This window comes from Amia ocellicauda, chromosome 12 (assembly GCF_036373705.1).
Source record: "Amia ocellicauda isolate fAmiCal2 chromosome 12, fAmiCal2.hap1, whole genome shotgun sequence".
NCBI lineage: Eukaryota > Metazoa > Chordata > Actinopteri > Amiiformes > Amiidae > Amia > Amia ocellicauda.
Window position 1 is genome coordinate 38775413 of NC_089861.1, and position 17750 is coordinate 38793162.

General features: G+C 40.0%; 2 non-coding genes across 2 annotated transcripts; one reads left to right on the forward strand and one right to left on the reverse strand.

Annotated features, from left to right (window-relative positions):
- The first annotated feature begins 2403 nt into the window (after positions 1-2403).
- On the forward strand, positions 2404-2494 carry trnar-ucu (transfer RNA arginine (anticodon UCU)). Its single transcript is given in 2 exon segments — positions 2404-2440; positions 2459-2494. It is a non-coding gene; the product is annotated as a tRNA-Arg (tRNA).
- Positions 2495-17054: 14560 nt separating this feature from the next.
- trnai-aau (transfer RNA isoleucine (anticodon AAU)) lies at positions 17055-17128 on the reverse strand. The gene has a single exon. It is a non-coding gene; the product is annotated as a tRNA-Ile (tRNA).
- Positions 17129-17750: the final 622 nt, after the last annotated feature.

Genomic DNA, 17750 nt, shown 5'->3' on the forward strand with positions numbered 1-17750 from the left:
CATGAAAAACAGGACAAAAATCATTTCACTGATTCTAGGATTTTGAAAATGGGGCGGGGGCCATAAGGAGGCCATGATTATTACAGAGAGGTCTGCTAGGGGGGTCTGGGGGCATGCTTTTAAAATTGGTTTTAAAAACTCAGTTTGTAAGTCAAGATTGAAGCAAATTACAAGGATAAGCTGGGCTATTCATAACAATCCAGCATTAATGTACCACCATATTTGCTACCATTTGCTAGTGACAAATGTATTTTAAAATGAACACAATAGACAACGGTGATGCCTTCTTGCCATGAACACAAGACAATACAGACAACTTTTCCACCCCCAAAAGTGCTTCAATATGGACACATTCCTTGAGCATGTGTTCAGTGCAAGAGGGAATGGTATTAGTGAACAAAATAGGGTCCCCTTAATATGCAAAAATAAAGAAAATGCCTGACTGGAGAGAATGGGTACACAACTCCCCCCAACATCACTAGAATGCATCTTTAACACTGTATGTTAAGAAGTACCTTTTACAACAAAGTGTTATGACGTCAAACAAGTATTTACATGCAAAACAAAATCTATGTATTAATGTCTGAACAATAAGTTATGAGTGTAACATTCAATCCCTGGACCCTTATGTAACATTATATACTGTGCAAATATATACAAATAGGTCAAATAAAAAACAGCACTTATTTGTTCAATACATGGCAAAAAGGTGCTAAAATGATTTACCAAGAAAAGAACACAAAAACTTGTGAGCTAAAACATATTTTTTTAACAATCAATAACAAACAATAAATAACATTAACGATTAGTATTATTTTTACTAAAAAGAAAATCATATTTGTTTTAGTTAATATGATTAATGTATATAAAAAGTATTTACTTTGAAAAACCACACTATTAAATGAAAATACATTTTAACACTATAACAAGGTAATATAGTACAAATATAACTGAAGAAACAGTAACAGCTAAACACTCAAAGATAGAGGAGGAGCAACCTCCTCTGCCTCTGTGGACCAGCCTCCTCTGATGTATGGTAACCCTAAACTAGCTATCACCATTCATCAAATTGTCAGTGTCATAGCAGAAATAAAATCCAGCACAGCAAGAGTATTTCAATGGTCAACTTACTGCACACTGTCTGGTCCTGAGACTGACCTGCAGTGCGCATTGGAGAGCAGAGCGCAGCAGCAGGTGTGTTTGATCCAGAACTGCTCTCTCGCACCTCTATGCACCAGCCTCCTCTGGTATGTAGGTAGGTAGCAGTGGCCACACTGAACACAGGGCCCGATCTGTAATCAATGTATACCAGTGATGGCACCAGTGACTTTTCTAGTCTTAAACCCCCCCCACCAAGAATTGGGTCTGAGTTCATGGTCATTGTGCTTGTACATTAGTGTATGCATACAGTTACAATTTACAGTATCCTTGTATGTGCTCGCTTTGCTTTGTGGAATGATGTTCGTTGCTTTATTGTTGTGTGTTTCAGATGATCATTTTATCATTTTCAGAGTTAACATAACTATAGATTCAGCAATAATTTGGTGTTCATATGTGTGTAGTGTTATCGCTATTCAATATAGTGTGCCCAGTGTGCATAATGAGAAACATGTTCAGCTCATCTGCTCTGATGTTATGGATATCAAAAATGTCAACCCTCCACAGACACACACACACAGAGACACAGACACAGACGCACTTATAGGGACAAATTTTACTCCCTCAATAAACAGGCGGACAAGGAATAATCAGGACCTGATTTAACTGAAATAATACCAAAAAAGTTTATTGAGCTACAACGAAGCGCTCCGGAGATGGTCACTGGGCAAGACACATCTAAAGTTTTTCTAAAGAACTTGCTATCATATACAAGAGGACTCCCTTTGGTTTCTGGGCAACTAGATGATGGTAATGAGGTACCTCAAACTTTAACACACACGTCTCCTGTGTCTTACATTATGTTCTTTCTATGTCCTTGGATGAAAATGTGTTTCTAAAAATCACCTGCACAGAACTACTGTACCTGTCCTCTCCGGAGCCATTCACAAAGCTTAAATTCATATATGGGTTACACAATCTTGCTGCAACAATGGTGGGAATATAATATATTTGGCACTCAGACAGGGCACTGTCCCACATCACACACAGAGACACACACACACAAGCACAGACACACACAGACAGCCAGACAGACACAGACAGTGTGCTTGACAAATACTTCCCCTCACAGTCAAGTCAACATGAGCCGCATTATCTAAAAGAAGAACCCATCATTTCCTTTTGTGTCAATATCAGCGAGACAGGGATTAAAAAACACATCTGAAAATGCTACTTCTACAAGCACGCTGAGATGCCCCGTCATCAGTAGGCGTGCAGAACAGTATGGTGACAAATGTCTTGTGTGGCTCTGTGGCGCAATGGATAGCGCGTTGGACTTCTAGTGAAAAGGGCAGTGGTCATTCAAAGGTTGTGGGTTTGAGTCCCACCAGAGTCAGTGCTCACTTCATGAAACTTAGAGCTTGCTGGGCTTCCTCGTGACAGCCAGAGGTATCTTGCAGTCAAGTGCCTCGCTGATGCCTTCACTTCTTACTTTTCTGGAATGCCAACTTTGTCCCAAATCCTTGCTTGACTATCAAGACCTCATACGCTGCTTCTTTTCCTAGCCACTGTCACTGTACCAGTCCCCCTCCGTGTCAGTTGCATCTCCGGGAACAGCTGGATCAGGTGGCCTTGTACTTAAGGCCATGGACTACTAAGCCGTTGTATTTTGCACCCGTGGCTTTCTATCCCACCATCGTTGTGGGCATTCCTTGTTTGACATTTCTTGACGACTGACGCCGTGTACGTCCAATGGACAGTTCCAAGATTCGCAAGACAGAGCTACTTGTGCATTATTGCCCGCTTAACCTGGCTGCCTCTCGAGTGAGCAAAGCCATTTTACCAAATAGAAGAACCCATCATTTCCATCCGTCTCAAAATCAGCGAGACAGGGATTTAAAAAACACAACTGTAAATGCTACTTGTCAAATCACGCTGAGACGCCCGGTCATCTGCAGGCATGCAGAAGAGTATCTTCGTCGTACAGTTTTGTGGTTCTGTGCCACAATGGATAGTGTGCTGGACTTCTAGTGACACACACACACACACACACACACACACACACAGACACTACAATTCAATATTCAATGTGCAAACAAGTTTAGCCAGAAGAAACAGAACTCTTTCAATCAATAAATCATGAATATACATTACAAATCGATTCAGAATATGCATAATACAATGTAAAAGCCAGACACAGGGATGGAGAGAATCTCTGGTTCCGTTGGTGTCCGGGCTTTATTGTGGTTCACAGGGTAAACGGGACAAAATACAAGGGGTAAAAACAACCAAAACGAAACATCCACACAAAACAGGGTGCTCCGGGCAGTCAGGGTTGGGAGTGTCAGTCCTCCTTCTCAGCGGGTTAGCTGCCTCCATCTGGGAAGGAGAGGGATTAAATAGAGAAGGCACAGCTGCCACTGACGTCACAATCGCCTCGGTGCTCATTGCCCGCAACCGTGAGTCCACAGCCTGTTAGCGAGGGAGTGACAACACAGCTGTGGCACATGAGCACCTCATCAGCAGACGTCAGCAGCAGCCGTGCCGTGACAGACAGCGGCCTGTCACATACAATTGTATATTTCCTGCATTCCGTTCCTGCACTCTCTCATTCACCCATTCTAGCTGAGGCAGCCAGTGAGCCCACACACGTGCTATCCCTTCCTCTTCCTCTCACTTCACTGCTATATCAGCGATGACATCATAGAAATCTCTCACCTGACAGCAATGACATTACAGAGCACATACATTATGTCTCTCGCCACACTGTCAGTGTTGACTTTCTCGCTCAGTATGCCAGCTCTCCCGGAAACACTGCAATACGTGGATGAGTTTGTACCATTTTTGGATGCTCTACCCTGCTGGGGCGGAGCTGTGATCCAGCTGAAAAGCAGGTCAGGCATGTGGGCACCTGGGCAGCGAAAGATGTATTCGTAATGAAGAGAAACCCAGGTCCAACCCTCCGGTCCAGCCACAGACAGCCACAGAAGTAGTATAGATGGCGGCATCACTTATTTTGACAGCTGGAAGTCCCGCCCTCCCTATGAACCTTTGAACGGGAACTCCTCTCTCCTTCCCAGCACCCCCCTTGGGTTACCATTTGACCCTCCCTTGTCAGCCATCTTGGATGATATCGGCTATTTTGGATGTCAGCCATCTTGGCTGATATCGGCCATTTGTAAGGTCATAGGTCATCTGGTAAGATGGTAGCCATTTTGTTAGGGTGACATCCATCATGGTGAGTGTCCAAGTGCACCTCACCCTGCTGGTGTGGAGATGTAACGTTTAATAGCGTAAACTGTGTTTTTAAGGTTATATTGTTTTCATGATACTGTGTTGGAAAATTAAGAAATAAGAAAATAAAAGTTTTATATATTTTAGGTTATAATGTTTTATGATACTGTTTAAGTAAATAAAAAGAATAAGAAAAGTTATATATATATATATAGGTTATATTGTTTTATGAAACTGTTTTGGTAAATTAAAAAATAAGAAACATTTTAAATATATATATATATATATATATATATATATATATATATATATATATATATATATAAATATATATATATATATATATATATGAGTTTATATAGAGAATAAGAAAATAGAAGTTTTAAATACATACATATATATATATATATATATATATATATATATATATATATATATATATATATATATAAGATTATATTGTTTTATGATACTGTTTTAGTAAATAAAAAGAATAAGAAAAGTTATATATATATATTAGGTTATATTGTTTTATGAAACTGTTTTAGTAAATTAAAAAATAAGAAAAATTTTAAATATATATATATATATATATATTTAAGGTTATATAGAGAATAAGATAATAAAAGTTTTATATTTTATTTTAGGTTAAAATGTTTTATGATTTGTTTTAGTAAATTAAAAAATAAGAAAAATAAAAGTTTTATATATATACAAGATTATATTGTATACATTTAAGAAAAATAAAAGTTGTAAATACACATATATATTTTATTTTAGATTATGTTTGATTATACTGTTTTAGTAAATTAAAAAATAAGAAAAATAAACGTTTTATATATATTTAAGGTTACAATGTTTTATGATACTGTTTTAGTAAATTAAAAAGAAATATGAATATTTACTCAGAGTGGGATTTGAACCCACATGTGTTTTTAGTTTATATGTTTTATGATTAGGCTTAGGATGATACTGTGTTTGCAAAATAAAAAGGTAAGAAAAAATCAATTAAGAAATGTATAGACTTACATATATTGCATGTCATTACATATATATTTAAGCAAACACAGATAAACACACATACCTATATCTCTTTAGTTTATATTTATCAATAGACAATAGAGAACAACAGTGAAATGTATAGAATTATATCTGTACATTTTGTCCAGCACTGTACTTATTATATTTGTTACATTAGTGAATGCTCAAACGTAGCCTTAACATGTATCATATTTAAGAATATACTGCATTTCATTCCATTACACACACACACACACACACACACACAAACATATATATATATCTTGTTAGGTTTTATTTATCAATAGACACTAAAGACATGCACACCACTTTTCTTAGAGAGACACAGTGAAGCACTATTTGTGAATACTCATATGTAATAAATAATATATGTATATATGATTTGTTTGTGCTTTAATGTATAGAATTAATAAAATACACACACACACACACACACACACACACAATGGTGACTTTTATTGTGACAAACAAGCATTTTACAACATGGAACATAGTCAGAAGTAGAAAAAGATACTCCATGAAATGTTTTATAGATACTTGTAATCATTAATTTCTTGTTCACAACACCAACATTGGACAGAAAGAAACACTGACCTGTACAGAGTAATGTCATTTCCAGCATATTCCATATATATTCTATTCAGTCTTTCACTCTTGGCTTCTTTTTCAAAGTTATACCAGGTTCTGGTGACAAAGTACATCAGGTATCTATTGTAAATAAAGTGAGAAACACTTAAGTTTCTATTCCTTTGGAAATACCTTATTTTTCAAACCTACAAATACATGGTGACAACTGCAAGCATGACACACATACAAAACACAGAAATAGGGACCACATTGAAAGGATATAATAAGCACAAATAGTATTTTACTGCAAATTTTAAGTTTTGTAAAATTATTTATATAACTTCTAGGAGTAATCTGCAAACTACATAGTGAAAATGCAATCAGTCTTCAGGAAACACACACAGCAGACTGAAATAAGCACAACGTCATATTTATATGAACCAAAACTGCATTCTACTAAACCCTGAAACTCTGAAAAATCACTACAAACTCTGTGTTTTGTAAAATGGCTTATTTCACAGACACAGAAACAAATAGGCTCACCCTCAACATATTCCAACACTTGTTATGATGTAAACTTAAAGGTTTACCAGTAGTACAGGGGTATTATTAATCTATTCATGCAACTTTTAGACACTTGTCTACTACAGAGCTAACAACTGCATTGATAGCGGGTAGCAGGGCTTTGACAATGCTGTGCGGTGGGGTTTAAAATGACTTTGTAGGCCAGGGCTTCAAAACCTTACCCCATTTTAACATTTTCAAATTAGCCTCCAACCCCTAAAATACTAAGACATGTTTTTTTGTATCATATGTATCATGTTGTATTACTATGTACATTAATGTGGTTTATAATTTTGATTTAATTTGACATAATTTTATCATATTTTTAATTACAAATTCATATATATAAATAACAAATACTATATAATAATAGTCATAATAATGCAAAAACATATTAAGCAATCATATTTTTACTTACAAAATAATATATATAAAATAACAATATCGAGCGTGGTATTGACGGTATGGAGAGACCCCGTTCCTCCTCCTCCCGTCCCCGCTGCTGTGCCACGTGTGGCCACCGCATGCTACCGGCTTGGAGTGGTGACGTGATCTGCCCCCTCTGTCAGGGACCGGACCCGCGGGGTCCTAGTCACGTCCTGAAAGACAGGGGGCGAGATACTGCACCAAGATGGACCAGATCTGTGCCCTACTGGCTGCTCAAGGTTTATTTAGCCGCCCTCTCCTCATGTCATGTCAGGATTGATGGCGAGCCTCCGGACCCTCATTTTTTAGCAGCGCAGTTTCTGAAAGGTGCACGTAGGCAGAGGCCTACCCACGCTCCTTCTTTGCCCGCATGGCGCCTTAATGTAGTGCTGGACACGCTTTCTAAGGCCCCATTTGAGCACTTGCAGTCATATGACTTAAGGTTTGCGTCACTGAAGACGGCATTTTTGCTGGCAATCACGTCAGCGAGTCACATGCCCTGTCTGTTCACCCTGTGTGTGTCCGTTTTGCAGGAGATGGTTCCAGGGTTACACTTTGACCTAATCCTGCATTCCTCCCGAAGGTGCTGTCTCCTTTCCATATCAACAGGCCTATTGAGTTGATGGCTTTCCATCCTCCACCCTTCTCTTCGGAGGAGGAGAGTAGGCTACACCTGTTGACCTGCTGCGGGCTCTCAGGTGCTATTTGAAGCGCACCAAGGACATTCGATGTTCGGACCAATTGTTTGTGGCCGGGCGCTTTCAAAGCAGCGCCTCTCGCACTGGATTGTGGACACCATTACCACGGCTTATGAGTCAACTGGAGCCCCAGTGCCTGAACACCTGGTGGCCTACTCGACTCAAGGTGTAGCCACGTCGTGGGCCCTTTTTCCAAGGCGCCCCACTGGCAGACATCTGTGCGGCTGCGAGTTGGGTCTTGCCACACACCTTTGTTCGGTTGTACAGGCTGGCGTGACGGGCCCAGTTCCTTCTATTGGGAATCCGGTGTTGGCTTCAGCTGAGTCGCAGTAGCCTGTTAGGCACTGGCTCCTGGCTTTTCTATCCCTGTCTGCCCCTGTTGAGCATGCTTGGGAAAAGCAATGCAGAACCGTTATCCCTTCCTACCGGACTGTGACTTGTATACAGTTCATTCTATAGGTGGGAGTGCATGTGTTTTTTACACGTGTACCCCGCCATTGTACATAGTTCCTTTGTCAGCAGGCCTTGGCCCCTCCCTAGCTATACTAGCTGTGCTGAGGGCCGCTGCTGCTGTATTCAGCAGTAGGCTTTGAGTTTGCTCTTGTGCCCCGCTGTGTATATAGTTCATTTATTGACATCATTAGAGCATCTGTTGCCGCTAGCTTCCGCAGTGGGTATCCTGCTCCTGTGTCATGTGTGTGGTGCATGAACTGGCTCCTGCGCCCCGCAGTGTATATAGTTCTTTAGAATATACAGTTGAGCTTGTCCGCTCCTTATTAAGTTTAGAATGGACAACTGCTCCTGTTGTTAGCGAGGGCACTCGTGCTTCGCTATGTATATAGTTCCTTTGCCAGCAGTCTGTGGCCCCGCCCTAGCTATGCTAGTGCTGAGGCCACTGCTGCGGTGTCCAGCGGAAGGCACTTGAGTTGGTTCTTGTTGGTCCACTGTGTATATAGTTCCATTATTCGTAATTGAACTATCCAGCAGTGGCTATCTAGTCTGGGTAGCCCGCTGTATGTTGAGCACGGGCTCAACGGACTGCGACCTGTGCTTATATGGTGTGGTCTGGGTATTGGCCCTGCTCCTAGCCCTGCTAGTAGAGCAGGAGACTGCTATTACTAGGCTTCATGGTAGGCACAAGGTCTTGTTGCCTGTGGATACACCATTGCTTATTTCTTCCCAGTTCAGCGTGACTGTGGTCTTCGCGTCTGAGCAGCCCAGATGTGGCCCAAGGGGCCCCTGTGGTTCTATCATAGAGTTGGTACGGCTCCTAGTAGGTTCGCCTCGGGGCAGGCTCTCTTACCAGCTCGCTGCCTCCTCCCTTGCGACGGTTTGGTTATACTGTAACACCTCCCCCTTGGGCAGTGCTTCTGACTCGAAAGATAACGATAGGTTGCGTATAAAACCCCGGTTATCTGAGAAAACAAGCACTGCCCAAGGGTTGCAAGCTCGCGCGGGAGTTCAAGCTCCCGGCAAAAAGAGGAAGTCCTTGTGCAGACGTCACCTTTTATACAAACAGGAAGTGGAAGGGTCCTGTTTGAGTGACGGGCACAAGGGCCAATGGCAGCTTTGATAGACAAAAGTCTTCGATGCGTTCCAGCGATGCACGCTGAAAACCCCTCCCCCTTGGGCAGTCCTTCTTTTCTCAGATAACCGGGGTTGCATATGCAACCTATCGTTCTTTGTCTATGGTTAAATCCCTCTCACTTTGTAACTTTTACTAGTAAGTCAAATTGAGATTTTAAAAGTTGGTACATGTGAGTCAGAGCCAAGAAGGTTGAATTCAGACTGTAGGTTGTTTATGTACATGGGTAAATTACTTTTGCTAGCCTAGTATAGTACTATATACCAATGCTTTATTGTCCTTCAGGCTAAATCATTTTGTATACCAAAAAATGGTGAGTGACATATTCTGAGTAATGTACTTAAACTAGTGCTAATCATGCTCTGAAACCAACCCATAGAGAACAAGGTGAAAACTGGAATTAATGGCAAAGCACAGCCATAAACAGTCAACATAATCAAGCCCAGTTAGAAATATAGATGTCTAATTATTTTGAGCACTAATCTTACATTTCATAAAGAAAAGCATTTAATTCTTAGCAATTGTTAGGTGTATGCTGTACGTATTCCAGTTAGTTCACTGTAATGACAGAAATGAGAAGTTCATTTCTTTAGCACACTCACGGAAAACCATTTATTTTTAAACAGTTACTAGATAGCCAGTTTAGGCCTTCATCTTAGTTATTTCTAATAGCAAGAGTGCTTAAAATTATTAATTGAATTATATATCTTTGTTCCCCCTTTTTCTTACTGCTCTCATAAAATAACATTTTATTCAAGCAATAACAGGGTAGCCTAAATATACAACATATCTTAAAGTACAAGGCATCTGAAAGCTGTGTATGGTCTCAATGCATTTGATGCGGAGGATTAATTCAACTGAAAATGGTCAAAACTGTGGACTTTTATTGAATGTTAAATTTGACAGTGTTCTCTCTTAAGGACCTGTTGCCTGTGGGACGTTGCTGCTTTGGTTGTGTCCAGTGCCATTTCAGATAAGAGAGGCTCTGCAGGACAAGCAGGACAGAAACCCGTCTCACAGACACTCTGCCTGCTCTGCATCTCCATTTCCCCTCTCCACCGCACACAGCTGAACGTTATTCTGAATCTTACACAGAGCGCTCAGCTTCTGACACTGATGGCAACATGGGGCCTGGCTCCGAGCCTGAGGAAAACCATGAGGTAATTCAAACTTATTTAATTTCTATACTGTGAAATGTCAGATTGAAAGTGGTTTCTGTTCTTAATGTTTGTATTGTTTATGTATTTCATGTATTTTTGTACAGTTTTGTGTTGACGAGTCCTACATCAACATGAATGTGAATTTCAATGTGAAGAGCACGTGTCATGCTCTGTAATGCAAGGGAGCAATGAGGGGCTGTAGAGACACTCATAAGAGTAGCAGGAGCACTTTTTTATGAACTACTAATTTGTTATATTTTAATAGAATATGAAATGTAGTAGAAAGTTGTATCAGATCAGACCACTGGACAGAAACACCCCACCAAGACTGAGTTTTCATGTTTCTGCACATGTCACCTACAAACTGTTGACAGAGTGGATGAGGGTCTACAGCAGAGGTTCCCCATCCTGAGGTTGTGACAAAGTCAGGGTGAGTTTTGTTTAATATGTTTTTAAATTATTATTATTATTATTATTATTATTATTATTATTATTATTATTATTATTAAATTATTATATTGTTATTTTAAATATATTATTATGTAAGTAAAAATATGATTGCTTAATATGTTTTTGCATTATTATTACTATTATTATATAGTATTTGTTATTTATATATATGAATTTGTAATTAAAAATATGATAAAATTATGTCAAATTAAATCAAAATTATAAACCACATTAATGTACATAGTATAACAACATGATACATATGATACAAAAAACATGTCTTAGTATTTTAGGGGTTGGAGGCTAATTTGAAAATGTTACAATGGGGTAAGGTTTTAAAGCCCTGGCCTACAAAGTCATTTTAAACCCCACCGCACAGCATTGTCAAAGCCCTGCTACCCGCTATCAATGCAGTTGTTAGCTCTGTATTAGACAAGTGTCTAAAAGTTGCATGAATAGATTAATAATACCCCTGTACTACTGGTAAACCTTTAAGTTTACATCATAATTTTTGTAAGTGTTGGAATATGTTGAGGGTGAGCCTATTTGTTTCTGTGTCTGTGAAATAAGCCATTTTACAAAACATAGAGTTTGTAGTGATTTTTCAGAGTTTCAGGGTTTAGTAGAATGCAGTTTTGGTTCATATAAATATGACGTTGTGCTTATTTCAGTCTGCTGTGTGTGTTTCCTGAAGACTGACTGCATTTTCACTATGTAGTTTGCAGATTACTCCTAGAAGTTACATAAATAATTTTACAAAACTTAAAATTTGCAGTAAAATACCATTTGTGCTTATTATATCCTTGCAGTGTGGTCCCTATTTCTGTGTTTTGTATGTGTGTCATGCTTGCAGTTGTCACCATGTATTTGTAGGTTTGAAAAATAAGGTATTTCCAAAGGAATAGAAACTTAAGTGTTTCTCACTTTATTTACAATAGATACCTGATGTACTTTGTCGCCAGAACCTGGTATAACTTTGAAAAAGAAGCCAAGAGTGAAAGACTGAATAGAATATATATGGAATATGCTGGAAATGACATTACTCCGTACAGGTCAGTGTTTGTTTCTGTCCAATGTTGGTGTTGTGAACCAGAAATTAATGATTACAAGTATCTATACAACATTTCATGGAGTATCTTTTTCTACTTCTGACTATGTTCCATGTTGTAAAATGCTTGTTTGCCACAATAAAAGTCACCATTGTGTGTGTGTGTGTGTATTTTATTAATTCTATACATTTGAGCACAAACAAATCATATATACATATATTATTTATTACATATGAGTATTCACAAATAGTGCTTCACTGTGTCTCTCTAAGAAAAGTGGTGTGCATGTCTTTAGTGTCTATTGATAAATAAAACCTAACAAGATATATATATGTTTGTGTGTGTGTGTGTGTGTAATGGAATGAAATGCAGTATATTCTTAAATATGATACATGTTAAGGCTACGTTTGAGCATTCACTAATGTAACAAATATAATAAGTACAGTGCTGGTCAAAATGAACAGATATAATTCTATATATTTCACTGTTGTTCTCTATTGTCTATTGATAAATATAAACTAAAGAGATATAGGTATGTGTGTTTATCTGTGTTTGCTTAAATATATATGTAATGACATGCAATATATGTAAGTCTATACATTTCTTAATCGATTTTTTCTTACCTTTTTATTTTGCAAACATAGTATCATCCTAACCCTAATCATAAAACATATAAACTAAAAACACATGTGGGTTCAAATCCCACTCTGGGTAAATATTAATTTTTCTTTTTAATTTACTAAAACAGTATCATAAAACAGTGTAACCTTAAATATATATAAAACGTTTATTTTTCTTATTTTTTAATTTACTAAAACAGTATAATCAAACATAATCTAAAATAAAATATATATGTGTATATACAACTTTTATTTTTCTTATTTTTTAATTTACTAAAACAAATCATAAAACATTATAACCTAAAATAAAATATAAAACTTTTCTTTTCTTATACTCTTTTTATTTACTAAAACAGTATCATAAAACAATATAACCTATTGATTATATATATATATCTGTATTTAAAACTTTTATTCTCTTTTTATTTACTAAAATAGTAGCATAAAACAATATAACTTTAAATATATATATGTATTTAAAACTTTTCTTATTCTCTTTTTATTTACTTAAACAGTATCATAAAACAATATAACCTTAAAAACACAGTTTATGCTATTAAACATTACACCTCCACACCAGCAGTGTGAGGTGCCCTTGGACATTCACCATGATGGATGTCACCCTAACAAAATGGCTACCATCTTACCAGATGACCTATGACCTTACAAATGGCCGATATCAGTCAAAATGGCCGATATCATCCAAGATGGCTGACAAGGGAGGGTCAAATGGTAACCCAGGGGGGTGCTGGGAAGGAGAGAGGAGTTCCGGTTCAATGGTACATAAGGAGGGAGGGTCAAAGAGTAACCCAGGGGGGTGCTGGGAAGGAGAGAGGAGTTCCAGTTCAAAGGTACATAGGGAGGGCGGGACTTCCGGCTGTCAAAATAAGTGATGCTGCCATCTATACTACTCACAGACACAGTTAGCCACAGCCACGGCTTCTTCCAATTCTCGTCAGTGTTCCAGATTCGATGTTTTTTTTCTTCAGTGACGTTGTAAACACGCACGTGGGGAGCACATCAAAACCCAGTTTTGTGATTCAGTTACAGAAACAACTGACACAGCGGAGCAGTAGGGGTTGTAACATTTTTTGGTCCAAGGTCTGGACCACAGCGACTGAGTGGTCCGGACCTCGGCACTGTGGTCCACGGAGTGGTCCCGATCATGTAACGCAAATTGGGATGGGTTTTTGTTTAGTTTTTTTGGACACACCGTATAAAACCCATTTACTGTCAAATATATTATCGACATATCCAAACTACAAACATAATGATCATAAATGTACAATATTAATAGTATAATTCTCATTTGTAACATAGCCGATAGCTGATTTCTTTTTTAATCTTATCTATCAGACAATTTGTAGGAAGCTGTGCTAACGTTACTCTGAAAAATGCGCTTACATTGAGCAACTTTGTCATTCTGAATGAAATTATTCAAGTTATCAATTTTTCCTCATCATGACTGAAGAGAAAAGATAGCTTATTTAGAATCTTATCTTTAATTTAATGTCAGCCTATTTACATGTCCTCTGTTTGCGCTCTGCCAAGAAATGTTTTATCAACTTTTTTGGTTAAACCATATCTTCCTTATTTTATCACTGTGAGATCTAGCAACATTAAAAACAAAAGCATAGGTTGTTTTGTTTATGTATGGTTAACATTGTAATAGTTGGTATTTTAAAGAGAGATTATAAGAGATGTATTAACGTATTGATCATCTGATGCCCTTTGTCTTTTCTTGAAGGATAATGTCATTATGAAGAAGATAAAACTTTTTTTTTTTAAACACCTCCCCCCAGCAGGATTTGGGTCGCCTCCGCACTGTTTCTGCTGAAACAAAAAAACAAGTGTCAATCTCTGCAGGAATCTACTCCGGCTCCCCCTTCTGGTGATGAAGAGGAACCCGAGTCCAAGATGCTTCCAACCAGCCCTCAGGCGCTCCCTTCGGCTGTAGGTCACGCTCCAGGGGGCCGGGGGAGTTAAGAGGGTGTCACTGGACGGGGACGACAAACGCCTCCAGTGACAGACGGACGCACACAGAGAGAGAAAGAGACAGAGAGAGAGAGTTGCACTTCCTCCTGCAATGCAATAAATATGCCCAAAATAAGGGACACATTCCTTAACAAAATAATGAATGCCACCCTACCTTTGACAAAACTGAGAAAAAATAAAAATGGTCAGTCCTCCTGGAGGAGGGACACACAGCCTCCCTGGCTGCCCAATATGTCACCGCCTGCCACAGCCTGAGGGGCACAGTGACACATGAGCACCAGCTGTAAATAAAATGTAAATACTCATTTGTAATGCATGTCATTGTATTTCCAAAAAGGAATCTGTAAACACTAAACCTATTTTCTTTAGTTCTATGTATTAAAGATCATTTATAGTTTATTACATTTTGTTTTTCTGTACTTTTATACATCTTATTGTGATTTTGGCAGGACGCTGTCTGTCACGGCATGGCTGCTGCTGACGCACACTAATTAGGTGCTCATGTGTTGCAGCCGTGTTGTCCGCTGCTTCGCAGACAGCTTGTGAGCTCACGGCTGCAGGCAATGATCACTGAGGCGACTGTGACGTCATTGGCAGGTGTGCTTCATCTATTTAATCCCTCTCCTTCCCCGAGGGAGACTTTATTGTGACTGCCCGGAGCACCCTGTTTGTGTGGATGTTTTGTGTGCTGGTTTTGCCTTGTTTTCCCCTTTTTGTGTTTTTTTCTGTTGGACTATTGTGAACCCCAATAAAGCTCGGACACCGCCGGAACCCGAGACTCTCTCCGTTTATTGTGTCCGGCATTTACATTTGGTGGCCAATGTGGGGAAGCTTTGTGACATACTTACCCTGAACTCTGTACCCGGAAGGACAGCTATGGAGGCGTCTCCAGTGGAACAGTTGTTGGCCCCAGTGGTGAAGCTGCAGGCTCAAAAACAACAAACTCTCGAGACGCTTGTCCAGCAACTTCAAGTACCAGCTCCTGCACCTAACCCTGCTGTTTACCGCAGCAAACCCGGCTTGGGCAGGTCTGCAGATTCCAAAGATGGGACCGGAGGACGACCCAGAGGCTCTGAATTTCTGTCCAATATTAAAGATCCTAGGCTCTCATTGTCTGATTTGGCTGGGGCACAATTGGGACATGTCTCTGGGGACCGATCACCATTAGTGACTGCAGGTGATGAGAGGGGCAGGGACAGCCTTCCCTCTGACTCCAGTCGTGTAGCAGCCAACAGTACCCTGTTGGACCCAGGGGAAGGAACGAGTTCTGGGACTCACCTCCTCTCTCCTTCTTCCAGTGGAAGGCCCGACACTGGATCCCGCCTTCAACCGGGTTTCCGATTTCGCTATGGACCAGACACAGGATGATGCCCTGGGACATATATATGACCAGGTCAGAGTTGTTGATGGTTGCATAGTGAATACACAGAGGGCACTTTGTGTTTCTCTCCAAACCAGCAGCCAAACCGATCATGCTGGATGATGTTGCAGACAGAATAACGTTCACCACGGTGCCTCCACACTCTTTCACGAATACCAATCGAGCTGCACGGTGCTGGGCTGTGAGCACAGGTCCCACTAGAGGATGACGGGCCCTCGTGCCACCCTCATAGAGTCTGTTTCTGACAGTTTAGTCAGAAACATGCACACCAGTAGACTGCTGGAGGTCATTTTGGAGGGCTCAGGCAATGCTCCTCCTGTTCCTCCTCGCACAAAAAAGCAGATACTGGTCCTTCTGGTTCTTCTGATAGCACGGATGAATGTGCCATACTGGAGGAGCTGGACTACCTGTGCAACCTGAATGGGCTGCAAGGAGCACCTCATAATTCCAGTAGTGACAAGGACACTAGCAAAAGGCAAAACTAGAGAAGAATCAGTCAGGAAGCATAAGGAGAGAGCAATCGTCTGTGGCCACTACCTGCAAAACCATTCCCTTTTTGGGGTTGTCTTGCTGTTGCCTATCTCCGGTGCACCTGCTGTCACTTTCATTTGCACCAAAACAAGAGACAGTGATTCACAACCGCTTAGGCTTCCTAACTGTACAGATTAATATGCCTGAACTGTAACTGACTTGGTATTATGCTGTGATGATTACTTGTTCCCTTATTTTTTTGAGAGGTGTATTATAGAAGATAGCCTTGAGAATGCGGCCACAGAATTGCGGGAATCTGTGACTTTCAACACTTATGCAACCGAGTCGAGGTGACCAACAGCTCAATGTCTGGTTGGCACCATGGCTTAGATGTGCCATTCATGAAACTTGCGTTGATTCTTGAAGCCACTGGCATTGCTTCCCTCTCCAAGTCTGTGTAATAAGGAATTGGCAGGAGCCCACGAGTTGAAACTATCAGAGGACAGAATGCAAATGAAGTGTTCTGAGAAAAGCAAAGCGGCGAAAGGACATTTTCCCGTGTGCATGTAGATGGCCGACTTTGACACGGCTTGATGAAGTCTTGTGGATCCTACCACTGCTTAAGTGCACTACTACGCTTGCCTTCAGGGAGTTTCATGTCAAACATTCAAAAAACAGGACTCGAACTAGACGGATGAGCACCTACGATCGGTCTTGGCCGATGTGGGGATCGAACCCAAGACCTTGGCGTTATTAGCACCACGCTCTAACCAACTGAGCTAACCGGCCATCAAAAGGAGTCTCTCTGCCAGGCATTTCCTCATGTTTATGTAATTTGGCTGCAAAATGCATTACACACAAGTGTGAAAAGAACACTTTTGCAATTCCTAGCATTGGTGATGCTATAAATCAATCTGTCAGTAGTGGGATTTGAACCCACGCCTCCATCAGGAGACCAGAAAACCCTTCTACACTCTTCAAGGGAACAACACCTTAAGTCTGGCAAATTAGACCACTCGGCCATTCTGAGAGGATGTATACGTCCACCGCGAGATTATATACTGATCAAGAAAACTGCGGGAACACTTAAATCACACATCGGATCTCCGTGATCAAAATCTAGGAAACCTCAAGATCTTCACCGTACATTGCATAATTCGTAACTCTCCCACCTCCATGCTTTTGAGACTGTACTGGGAGACACAGCAAACTTTCTTCAGACGGCACGTATGGATGTGCCATACTGGAGGAGCTGGACTACCTGTGCAACCTGAATGGGCTGCAGGGAGCGCCTCATAATACCAGTAGTGACAAGGACACTAGCAAAAGGCAAAACTAGAGAAGAATCAGTCAGGAAGGATAAGGAGAGAGCAATCGTCTGTGGCCACCACCTGCAAAACCATTCCCTTTT